We start from the raw sequence: 11,228 nt of genomic DNA, 5'->3' as shown, positions 1-11,228 counted from the left end.
AAAAAAAAAAAAAAAAAAAAAAAAAAAAAAAAAAAAAAAAAAAAAAAGAAATAACTCAGGGAGAGTCCATAAAGTGAAAGTGAGTTTATTAAGAAAGTAAAGGAATAAAGGACGGCTACTCTAAGTCACAGGATTCTAAGTCACAGGATGAGATAGGAGGTCAGCGCAAGATACACATCACAAAGACTTTACTGGTAAGACAGGTTGCAATAAAGAAGCCGGCTAAATCAGAACCTGGTGGTAGAACCTGGTGCCACGCTGCTTACTCCAGATGGCTGATGTGGCATCTGTGGAATGCAAAGTCTCCCTAAGTCTTTTCCCCACGTCAGGCAGATTGCTTAAGTATCAGACTGCAGTCGCCAGAAGAAATCTAAATTTATTTTAAATGTTCATGTCAACAGTCATATTTGTAATGTTTTTCTCCTTAAAAAACATGGTGTACATATGGATGTTCGTCATTGCTATTTATACCTTTATGCCTGTCTTTATTAGCTAGGGTAAACCAGATCCCAGTAATAAATAAACCCCAAATTCAGTGGCATACCAAGGGACAAGGGGAGGTGGTGGTGTTACAGGAAGGGGGTCCCAATTCAGACCCCAAGAGAGGGTTCTTGGAACTTGCATAAGAAAGAACTCAGGGCGAGTCGATAAAGTAGAATTGAATTTATTAAGAAAGTAAAGGGATAATGATCCATAGAGCAGCCCCGACAATGGTTACCTATTTTTATGGTTATTTCCTGATTATATGCCAAACAAGGAGTGGATTATTCATGCCTCCCCTTTTTAGACCATATAGGGTAACTTCCTGAGGTTGCCATGGCATTTGTAAACTGTCATGGCCCTGGTGAGAGTGTAGCAGTGAGGACGACCAGCGGTCACTCTCGAGGCCATCTTGGTTTTGGCGGGTTTTAGCCGGCTTCTTTATTGCAGCCTGTTTTATCAGCAAGGTCTTTATGACCTGTATCTTGTGCCAACCTCCCATCTCATCCTGTGACTTAGAATGCCTTAATCATCTGGAAATGAAGCCCAGCAGGTCTCAGCCTCATTTTACCCAGCCCCTATTCAAGATGGAATCGCTCTGGTTCAAACGCCTCTGACAGTGGGAGTTTTCTCCCTGGTAAGAAGGAATATTTTAATACTGGCAATGTTTAGAATTGCTGGCATGTGGTGACAATAAAAAGCAGATTGACTTTTAGACCTTTTCATTACTGTTTTAAAATTCTCTACAGACAGTGTACCCCTTTATCACCTGCATCCACTTCCACTACCACTAGTGTCATTGGAACATCACTGCCAAAGTGCTTACTAGCCAAAGCACAAAGTCTAATTGTGTTACATAACATTCCCAGTGGGTGCTTCTGCTTGGTGGGCTCCCCCACATGATGATCCAGGAATTCAGGCTCCTTCGTCTAGGACTCTTCCTTCCTCTCCCCTTCTCCCAATCATCTGCATCCAGTAAGGCCTGAATAGGTCAGGGAGGAAGCCCAGACAATTAATTCATGGAAAGTCGGAGCCAGGAAGTTGCACACAGAACTTCTGCTCTTGTCTCTTTGGTTAGAACTCAGTCACATGGTCACACCCAACTGCAAGGGAGGCTGGGAAATGTAGTCTATCTACATTTCATGTGCTATCACAAACATCTATCAGTCTTTGCCACAAAGTCTTAAATATTTCACAATAAAGAAATGTTAAATGTCTGTGTTAGACAAGAATGTGGATAAACTACCTTTATAAGTCTTCTTTCTCTAGTATAGGAATTTTACCATGGGACAGATAGTCATGGTTCAAAGTCATGAGACAAATGATGTCAAATTTTATACTGTCCCAGTGACCAGAATGCTAAGTTCACAGAGCTTTCCACTGCCTCTTTCTCCTACTCAGATGCTTTCCCTTCTGTCTGAGTACATGCCTAGACTACATTTCCCAGTCTCCTTTGCAGCTAGGTATGGCCATATGACTCAATCCTTACCAATAAAACATGAAGGGAAGTGACATGTGCCACTTCCTAACCTGAGCCTTACAAGTTTCTGTGCCTGCTTCATGAGTTCTTTCCCCTTCCCATTGGCTGCAACCCTCTGTGCCCCAGCTTCCACTGTGCAGATAGGAATAGTATCCTAGGGCAGTGCAGGGATTCTCAAACTTGCAGAATCACTCAGAGGGCCTGTAAGGACACAGATGGCTGGGCCCCACACATAAAGTTCCTGATTCACTAGGCCCAGGATAGGGCTGGAGAATTGACATTTCTAACAAGTTCCCAGGTGCTGCTGATGCTGCCAGTCCGGGGACCACCCTGGAAACCGCTGTCCTAAGGAATGATGGCATGCACTATGAAGAAACCTGGGTCTCTGAGTGGCCCCCTGTATCACAGCTGCCTTGACAACTTGGCAGCTCAGTTGAAAAAGAAGTAAACTTTTGTCTTCTTTAAGTCACTGCACTGCTGGGCATCTTTGTTACAGCACCTTAACCTTTTACCCACACTAACAGAGTTGGGATTCTGTCACTTGCAACCAAGAGTCCTGATCAATACAGACTCAAAGCTTAACTTCAGTAAGTTCCACCACCAAGAGAGTTTGCTTCTTTTTTCCTGCTTGTCCCAAACCCCCAGTTTTTTCATCCTACCTTAGTATTGACCAGGATTCTGGAAGGAGATATGCATATGCACCAAGCCCTAGGAAGGAGCTGGAAAGTGGAGAATATTCCACTCTGTTACAATCTTTTCAAACATTAACATTATTATTATTATCTCAACTACTTGCCTGAGTCCCCTGAACACAGGCCTGGCTCTGAAATGTAGTTGCCATGGGGTCTGGAAACAGCCCAGACACCCACTCCTCATTGGTGGGTACCTCTTGTGCTGTTTTCCTGGGTCTAGGTGAACACTCACACTGTGCAGGTAAAGGAGGGTGCAAATGCAGGATATGGGGACTTGTGTGGCTCAAGCTCTACCTTGGAATGTGTGGCTTAAAGCCCTGGAGATCAAGCTTGGCAGCGGGAGAGGAGGTGGGAGGAAGGTTCCATGACCCTGTGAGAAGAGAACTCACAAAGTCTTCAGGGCTCTGTTTCCTGAGGTTAATGGGCCCTTAGCAAGGCACTTTAGAGGGTGTTTCTGTATTTCTCTTGCCTACTCCTTTGCCATGTATAGGTGGGCCAAAAAGGGGTCTGTATAGAACAGTGTTTTTTCCTGTGGTCATTTAGCAAGTCTGGGACAGAGTCCATTTGAGAACCAGGCCTCCTATCTCCCAGCCCAAGGATTTAAACAATTATCCCATCCTCGTTTGGAAAGCAGCCATGTCCCCAATTGTAATATGGGCTCTGGCCTTTGGAAGACCAGAGAGAGCCTAGCAATGACCTCTTCCTTTCTGGACTAGACTCAAACTTTCCCCAGCCTCCTGGAACATGCCACAGAGCCCCACTCCAGCCCCATGTGGTCTTGGTCAAGATTCGTACTCTTCCACCCCCAGTCTCTGAATTTCATAGGGTGCTTCATAGCAAATAACAGGAAACCCCACCCAAACTAGTTTGAACAGTAGGAGATGAACTGCCTACAATGTTTTGTTATGTTTTGAGGGTTAAAAAGTTACCTATTGGGTACAATGGCCTACAACGTTAATGGAGTCCAGCAGTAGCATAAACTTCAGGTATGGTTTGATCAGGGGTATTTCTCTGCAATTCTTTCAGCTCTTTCCTCCTCTGTGTGTTAGCAATAATTTCAGGCTGGCTTCTGTGTTGTGCAGAGTTCCAGCCTCAGCTCTTCACATCATAGCCTCCAGAAGGATCAGGAGACAAAGGATTCCCAAATTCCTAGCTCAGATCCTAAGCCTTCTGCTTAAACCAGTCCCTTGGGGCCAGGGGTTTGACAAGTACTGACCAGTTTGGGCCTGGCTTTCCTGACCCAATTATTATGGCCAGTGAGGGGAGGGTGCTCTCAGTGAGAAGTGTTTTCCAACACTGGTGTGACTGGCATCTTGGGTGAGACAATTTTTTATTTTGCCAAATTATCTTGTACATCCCAGAACATTACAATCCCTGGTCACCCCACCCCCAACTAAGTACCAATAGCCCCCTCCAGGCACCTTTATAATAGGCTTGCCTTCACTCTACTACAAATGCTGTCCAACCCGCCCCAGCAGGGGTTGGGAGTGGGTAGTACTACTTCCGAAGAGAATCTCTAGGATCAGTTAGTCCCAGCCCTGGAGCTGGGGGTAGGGCTAATCTCACTGAAATCCAGAACTACTAAGCAAGATGGACAGGTAAAAGGAATTTGGGGGCTGTGGCTTACGCCTATAATCCCAACACTTTGGGAGGCTGAGATGGGAAGATCACAAGGTCAGGAGATTGAGACAATCTTGGCTAACATGGTGAAACCCCATCTCTACCAAAAATACAAAAAATTAGCTGGGAGTGGTGGCACATGCCCATATTCCCAGCTATTTGGGAGGTGGAGGCAGGAGAATCACTTGAACCCGGGAGGCAGAGGTTGCAGTGAGCTGAGATCGTGCCACTGCACTCCAGCCTGGGCTACAGTGCGAGACTCCATCTCAAAAAAAAAAGGAATTTTGGGGAGATAACCCCTGATTCTGCAACCATCTTCTACTCTGAATAAAGAGGGGATCCATCCTTGCCAGTCCTCCCCATCTCTGCTTCTAGGTCTGGATTGTCTTGGTGATTTCTGGTGACCTTATGCTATTGTTTTTTTCAGGCTTAGAAGCCCTAATTCATTACTCTATGAATCATACCTGTTCTCATGTGACAAGTGGCTCTGTGACTGGGCCACCACTTCTGAGAGGATCTCAGCCTCATCCCTGGGTTTGTCTGCTATCCTGCTACTTCCAGTTGACCAGACACAAGCAGCCCATCCTGGGTTTACCAATCATAAATACAGACCCAGCCTCTCCATCTGAGTCTGCAGGGCAAGGCACAGACACATTCCTATCCTCACGGAAGCTGAGGACTTCATGGAGTTCTCATTCCCTTCCTGCTATTGTCATAAATGGGCAAAGTGAGACCAGAAGAGACAGCAGACTTACTTAAGGACACATGACTAGGGACAGAAAGGTAGAAGTGGGAGATGATCAGGGAGGAGGCAGTGGAGAAAGTAATGGATGGGAAGTCAGCAGACTTTCTACAGGACGGCTCCACCTGGATATCCACCAGAGTCTCAAACTCAACCTGCTGAAACACAGATTCCATGGGGGCAGGAGCTGCAGCTGTCCTGTTTACCACTGTGTCACCAGCTTCCAGCATTCTGCTTGACATAGAAAGGTACACAATAGATATTTATGGAATGAATGAATGAATGAGCCAACTTCCCCTTCTTTGTTCTCCCAGCACTTGCCCAACCCTCTATCTCCATTACCCTCTACATCCAGATGGTCATCAAGATCTGGTTATTTTTCCTTAAAAAGCTCTTGAGTATTGCCTCCCGTATCACACACTTTATTCCTGTGAACATACCCTGTATGAGTTATTTATTACTGCATACAAAACAAACCACCTCAAAACTTAGTGGATTAAAACAATTACTTATTTAGCTCACAATTCTGAAGTTGGCAATTTGGTATGGGCTCAGCAGGGTAGTTCTTCTGGTTTCGGCTGGGCGGTCTCATACATCTGCAGCCAGCTGTTGGCTGGGTAGCAGCTTTACTTTTCTTAGCTGGGCTCACTCAGATCACAGGGACTTAGGTGGGATGGCCCAGATCTGCTCCATGTGTCTCTTACCATCCAGCAGAATGGCACTGGCTCATTTGGCTGGGCAGGGTGGCTGGGTAAAGTTCCAGAAGACAGAGGGAAAGTCTGCAAGGTCTCTTTTGAGGCCCAGGCCTGGAACTGGCCTAAGAAAATTATAAGGCCTGCCCAGATTCAAGGAGCAGAGAGACAGATTTCCCTTTGTGATGGGGTGTGAATATAAGGAATAAATAATGACAGCCATTTTTGCAATTTAGCATCAACCCTATTCCAGACCACCCCAGTGTTTTATCAGTTGGCTTTCTAACTGGTCTTGCAATATCACTATAGTCCCTCCCATCCCACCTGTCATCTATATGCAGTTTCCCAAGTGTTATGGTCTCTTCACTACTAGGTCTTTATACATGCGATGTTCCCTGTGCCTGGTGCTCTCTCCTGCCTTACCTTCCCCAACTTCCAGCCTGGATTACCTTCTCCCTCTGCTCCCATAGCAGCCAGTACTATCACCACCATTGCCATAAGGGGCCTCTGTTGGCTTTGCCTTCCCAGCATATTTTCCCTTTTCTTTGAGGGATAGTCCCCCAGTTTTCCTTTGGGAGGCCTTCCACATCAGTCCCCATGGTTCAAAGGAGGCTGATTAAAGCACCCCAGTTGCAGATGCCAATATGTGACCAGGTCTGCTCAATCAAAATTATAGTGATTGGTTCAGGGATAGTCATGTGACCCCATTCCAGCCAATGAGAGTCAACCTCAAGACTGTTTCTGGAACAATTGGGAAAGAGGTACCATCTTTTGACTCAAGTTGCCAGACTAGTAGAGGATAAGCCTGGAATCTCTGTGGGCTATCTTTATCACCATGAGATGAGACCCTGTCTGAAAAACCCACACACACTCCAGAGAATAAAAGAAACAAATTTCAGGGAATATGGTTTGTGAAGCTGGATCCAGCCATGCCTAAAGCCTTACATTTCTGAAATTTTTGTTATGTGAACCAATAAATTCCTCTTATTAAACTAATTTGAGTTGGATTCCTATCTCTTCAATTAAGAGTCTTGACAAATATAATTATATGTGGTAATATAATTACCTATCAATTCTTGGCTTTTCTATTGGGCATTCTCCCTAGAAGCTGAGTGGATTTCTGGTTCATCTCTGTATCCCTGGACCCCAGCACAGAACCTAGGACATAGTAGGTATTTAATACATGCCTGTTGAATGGTGATTGAGACCACTGTAGCCCTGATTCTGCCTCTAGTTTGTGAACTTGAGCATCCATTTCTCCTTTCTGAGTTTAGTTTCCAACTCTGAATATGGGAATGATCCTTCTTGCCCTGTCTTGTTGAGGGCTGTAATGAGGACCAGATGAGCCCAGGCTTATGAAAGTACTTGACAAACTCTAAAGCTCTGTATACATGCAAGCTATAATTCTATTTTCAATGATGTACATTTTGTCCTAATTTCACCAGCCCCCAATAAATTATAAGTTCTTGGGGACACAAAACAGCCAGTACATTGGAAGAGCAAAAGGAAAATCTGAGAAACTCGATCTCAACCATCCTTAGAACTGTCTCCATGCAATACAGACTTGTTGCACATGCAAATAAAATAAGGAAGATTGGCACCTGGTGCCCAGTACCTCCCTCCCTCCTACTACCTGCACAAATCAGAGGATGCTGGACAAGAGGTCCCAGCGTCTCTTTAATTTGAGTCATTGCAAGTGACATAATGGGGCAGAGTCTGGCTTGCTATTCTCTGAACTATCTCCTCTTTCCTCCTGAGCACCCAGAAAGGTGACTGAGGTCTCCCAGCCAGGTGACTGAGGTCTGGCCATGGGATGTGATTCCAGACCTGGATCCTTACAATCTTCCAGACTCCATCTCTGTTTTAATCTTCTGGGCACATGCAGAGAATCCGGTAGAGGTCTCCAAGGCTCTAGAACATGATTCCTAACCTTTCTTTATGAACCTAGGGCCCCTTGAGCAGCTGGTAGAGTCTATTGTATCCTTCTCAGTTAATACCTTTAAATGCGTAAAATAAAATACATGGAATTACAAAGGCAACAAGTTATTAAAATGTAGTAACCAAAATGTAAAAAGTATGTGATATAGTGATTCCTTATTAACACATGAAACAATAAGATCTAGTCTAATTACCGTAATTTCAATGTCATGATAGTATAAACAGTATTTAAAGTTATCTGTAATAACATCAATATAATATGAAAATATCTATGATTTCTATTGGCAACAAATAGGTACTGCTAATACCACTTTGTTATCTATATTCATAATGGAAAGAAATGTTAAATGTCAGAGGTTAGTGTAAATAAAGATGCAATTATTTTCTCTTTCAAGTTCATGAATTCCTGAATTCCATCCATAGATCCCTTGGGGGCCTGTTGTCTCCAGGAGAGGAATTTCAGCTTTAGGACATGGAAGATCACAAGAAAGGAGCCTGGATCCTCGGATGACCATGTGGAACAGAGATCCCTCCAACACATAATTACCCTGGATGAAAAGACTATTTTTTCCCAGAGCACTGAGACCCTGGGACCAGGCCTGAACTCAGCTGGGTGACCCTGAGCAAGTCACCTAATCTTTGGAAACTCCATATCCTCATAGACTACGTTCCCTGCTGTGGTCTGAATGTTTGTGTCCCCCCAAAATTCATATGTTGAAACATAATCCGGTATTAAAAGATGGGGCCTTTGGGGGTTGAATGAGATTAGTGCCCTTATAAAAAAGGCTTGAGGGAGCTTGTTAGCCCTTTGCCCTTCCCCCATGTGAGAACACATAGAAGTTGCCATCATCCAGGAGAAACAGGCCCTCACCAAACACTGAATCTGCTGGAACCTTGATCTTGGACTTCCCAGCCTCCAGAACTGTAAGAAATAAATTTCTGTTGCTTATCAATTACCTAGCATAAGGTATTTTTGTTAGAGCAGCCTGAATAGACTACGACAATCCCACTTTTGTAGGACCATCATGAGGGATAACAGCTCTGAGTGCTTATATAATTTGTGGTAATTTATACCTGGAGTCTCCAAACATGGGCCAGTAAACTGTACTAAAAATAAGGGCAACCTAGTGAATTCTCTTCAGTTAAATGGATTCCATCAGAAGGACTGTCCTTTACTCTGAGATTATGACCTTCCTAATTTCAGGGGTTATGAAATTAATTCTTTTATAAAATGAAGGTGATTATAAACAGCACTTGCAGATTTTTTCCCATTGTTCTCACTTTGCAAATGGAGTTGCCATTCTTATTTGGATTCACAAATATTTTGAAGTATTGGCCAGGCATGGTGGCTCACGCCTATAATCCCAACACTTTGGGAGGCTGAGGTGGGTGGAACACTTTAGGCCAGGAGTTCAAGACCAGCCTGGTCAACATGGCAAAACCCCATCTCTACTAAAAATACAAAAAAAATTAGCTGGGTGTGGTGGCGGGCACCTGTAATCCCAGCTCCTCAGGAGGCTGAGGCATGAGATTGCTTGAACCTGGGAGGTGAAGGTTACAGTGAGCTGAGATTGTGCCGCTGCACTCCAGCCTGGGTGACAGAGTGAGATCTTGTCTCAAAAAAATAAATAAATAAATAAATAAGAATAAATTAAAAAAATATTGAAGTATTATGAAAACCCAGAAGTATGTGGATCATTGCTTTCTATCACCCCAAAAGTATTCATTTGTATTATCACTCAAAAGTAATAAAGCTTAGAGAAGATTTCGTTCCTGACCTGGCACAAGTTTGAATAATAATAGTTAAGATGTATTGAGTTAAGATGTATTGAGGCTTTCAGTGTGCCCCAAGCTGATCTATATATTTCATGTGTCTAACTGGCTTATTGAATAATCTGAACATGATGAGGGATACACATAAATGAATTTAGCTTTTCTTCAACCATTGCCTTTCCAATACATTCAATGAAATCTCTCCTTTTTGCCCATGCCTTTCTGTCCAGTTTCAACATCCAATCATATCATATTTTACACTTTCCCTGAATCAAACTTGGCCCTTCACCTCAAGAATGTTATTTAACAGTCAAGTAGTCTAACTATGTGCACCTTACAAGGCTATGAGGTAGGTACTATTACTAATGGCATCTTACATCCACTAAGGCCCAGAGAGGTGAGGTAGCTTTTCCCAGATCACACAGCTAGTAAGTTTTAGGCACAGGATTCAAATACAGGCTGTCTGGTTCCAGAAACTTGCCCTTAACATTTATTCATAATCTTCTGCTTTATGTAGGCTGAGGGGGCTTTTCAGAGAAGGAAAGCTTTCTTCCACGTCCTGAAGAAAGTCCTGCAGGGGGTGGGCACAGTGACTCATTCCTGTAATTCCAGCACTTTGGGAGGCTGAGGCAGTGGACTGCTTGAGCTTAGGAGTTCGAGACCAGCCTGGGCAACATGGTGAAACCCCATCTCAACAAAAAATTACAAAAATTAGCCAGGCATGGTGGCTTGCGCCTATAGTCCCACCTACTTGGGGGGCTGAGGTGGGAGGATAGCTTGAGCCCAGGAGGCAGAGGTTGCAGAGCCAAGATCGCACCACTGTACTCCAGCCTGGGTGACAGAGTGAGACCCCTATCTCCAAAAAAAAGTCCTGCAGGCATGATATGGTGGTATTTGACACCTCTTGTCCGTCCTTGACTTTGGGGCTTTAGCTGTAAATCTGAGACAATAGGAAAAGTCCCATTTAAGAGTCTCTTACATGTGTGTCATTTAACTTAATCCTCATGACAGCCCTATATGGGAAGTGTATTAAACAGGGTAATGCTAGTTGCTATAGCAAACAGCCCCCAAGATCTAGTGGCTTAACACAATAGCAGTTTATCTCTTACCTAATATAGCAAGGCAGGTGTTTGTTCCTGGTTGGAGAGTAGATTTCCTTTACGTGGTGATCCGGGTGACTTCCATGTTGCAGCTTTGCCATCCTGCAGGGCTTTAGGGTTCTCTGTATCTAGACAGACAGGGATGGAGAAGCTCACCTGCTTCCTCAAGGCCCTGCCTGGAAGTGACACGCACCACTCCTGTTCACATTCCATTGGTGGAGACTAGTCACATGGTCATACCTAGATGCCAGGGATGCTGGGAAATGTAGTCTCCAGTGGGGGCACATGTCTTCCGGAGACAATTCCACACTATGGAGTCTTTTCCAGAGTTAGTGCACAAAGTCCTTTTACCAATCTGTTTAACCAGCTTGCCAGGCTAACCAGTGCTCTCCATGCTGTCTGAATGCAATGCTACTGCCTCAGGCACATTGAATGCTTATGGCTAGTAAGCCATTCTCTAGGCCCCGGTCCCCTTTGGCTCTTGGCTGTAGAAGGGCATGCTTGCCAACAGTCCACTGGGTCTGTTCCCAAATCAGTTTGCACAAGGCACACTTAATATTGTAACAATGTAACTGAATTAGATATTCCATAAACTGATGAAATATGAGTGCAAAAGGAAGAGATTTGTTTTTCTGAAAACTCAGTGAACACTCGTTGCTAAAAAGAATACTGTCAAATTAGGTGTAGAAGAACCAACTACAAAACATCTGG

The sequence above is a fragment of the Rhinopithecus bieti genome, unplaced genomic scaffold, assembly GCF_001698545.2.
Source record: "Rhinopithecus bieti isolate Rb0 unplaced genomic scaffold, ASM169854v2 scaffold_10347, whole genome shotgun sequence".
Taxonomy (NCBI): Eukaryota; Metazoa; Chordata; class Mammalia; order Primates; family Cercopithecidae; genus Rhinopithecus; species Rhinopithecus bieti.
The sequence above is the reverse complement of the archived record's forward strand: the minus strand, read 5'-3'. Positions refer to the sequence as shown.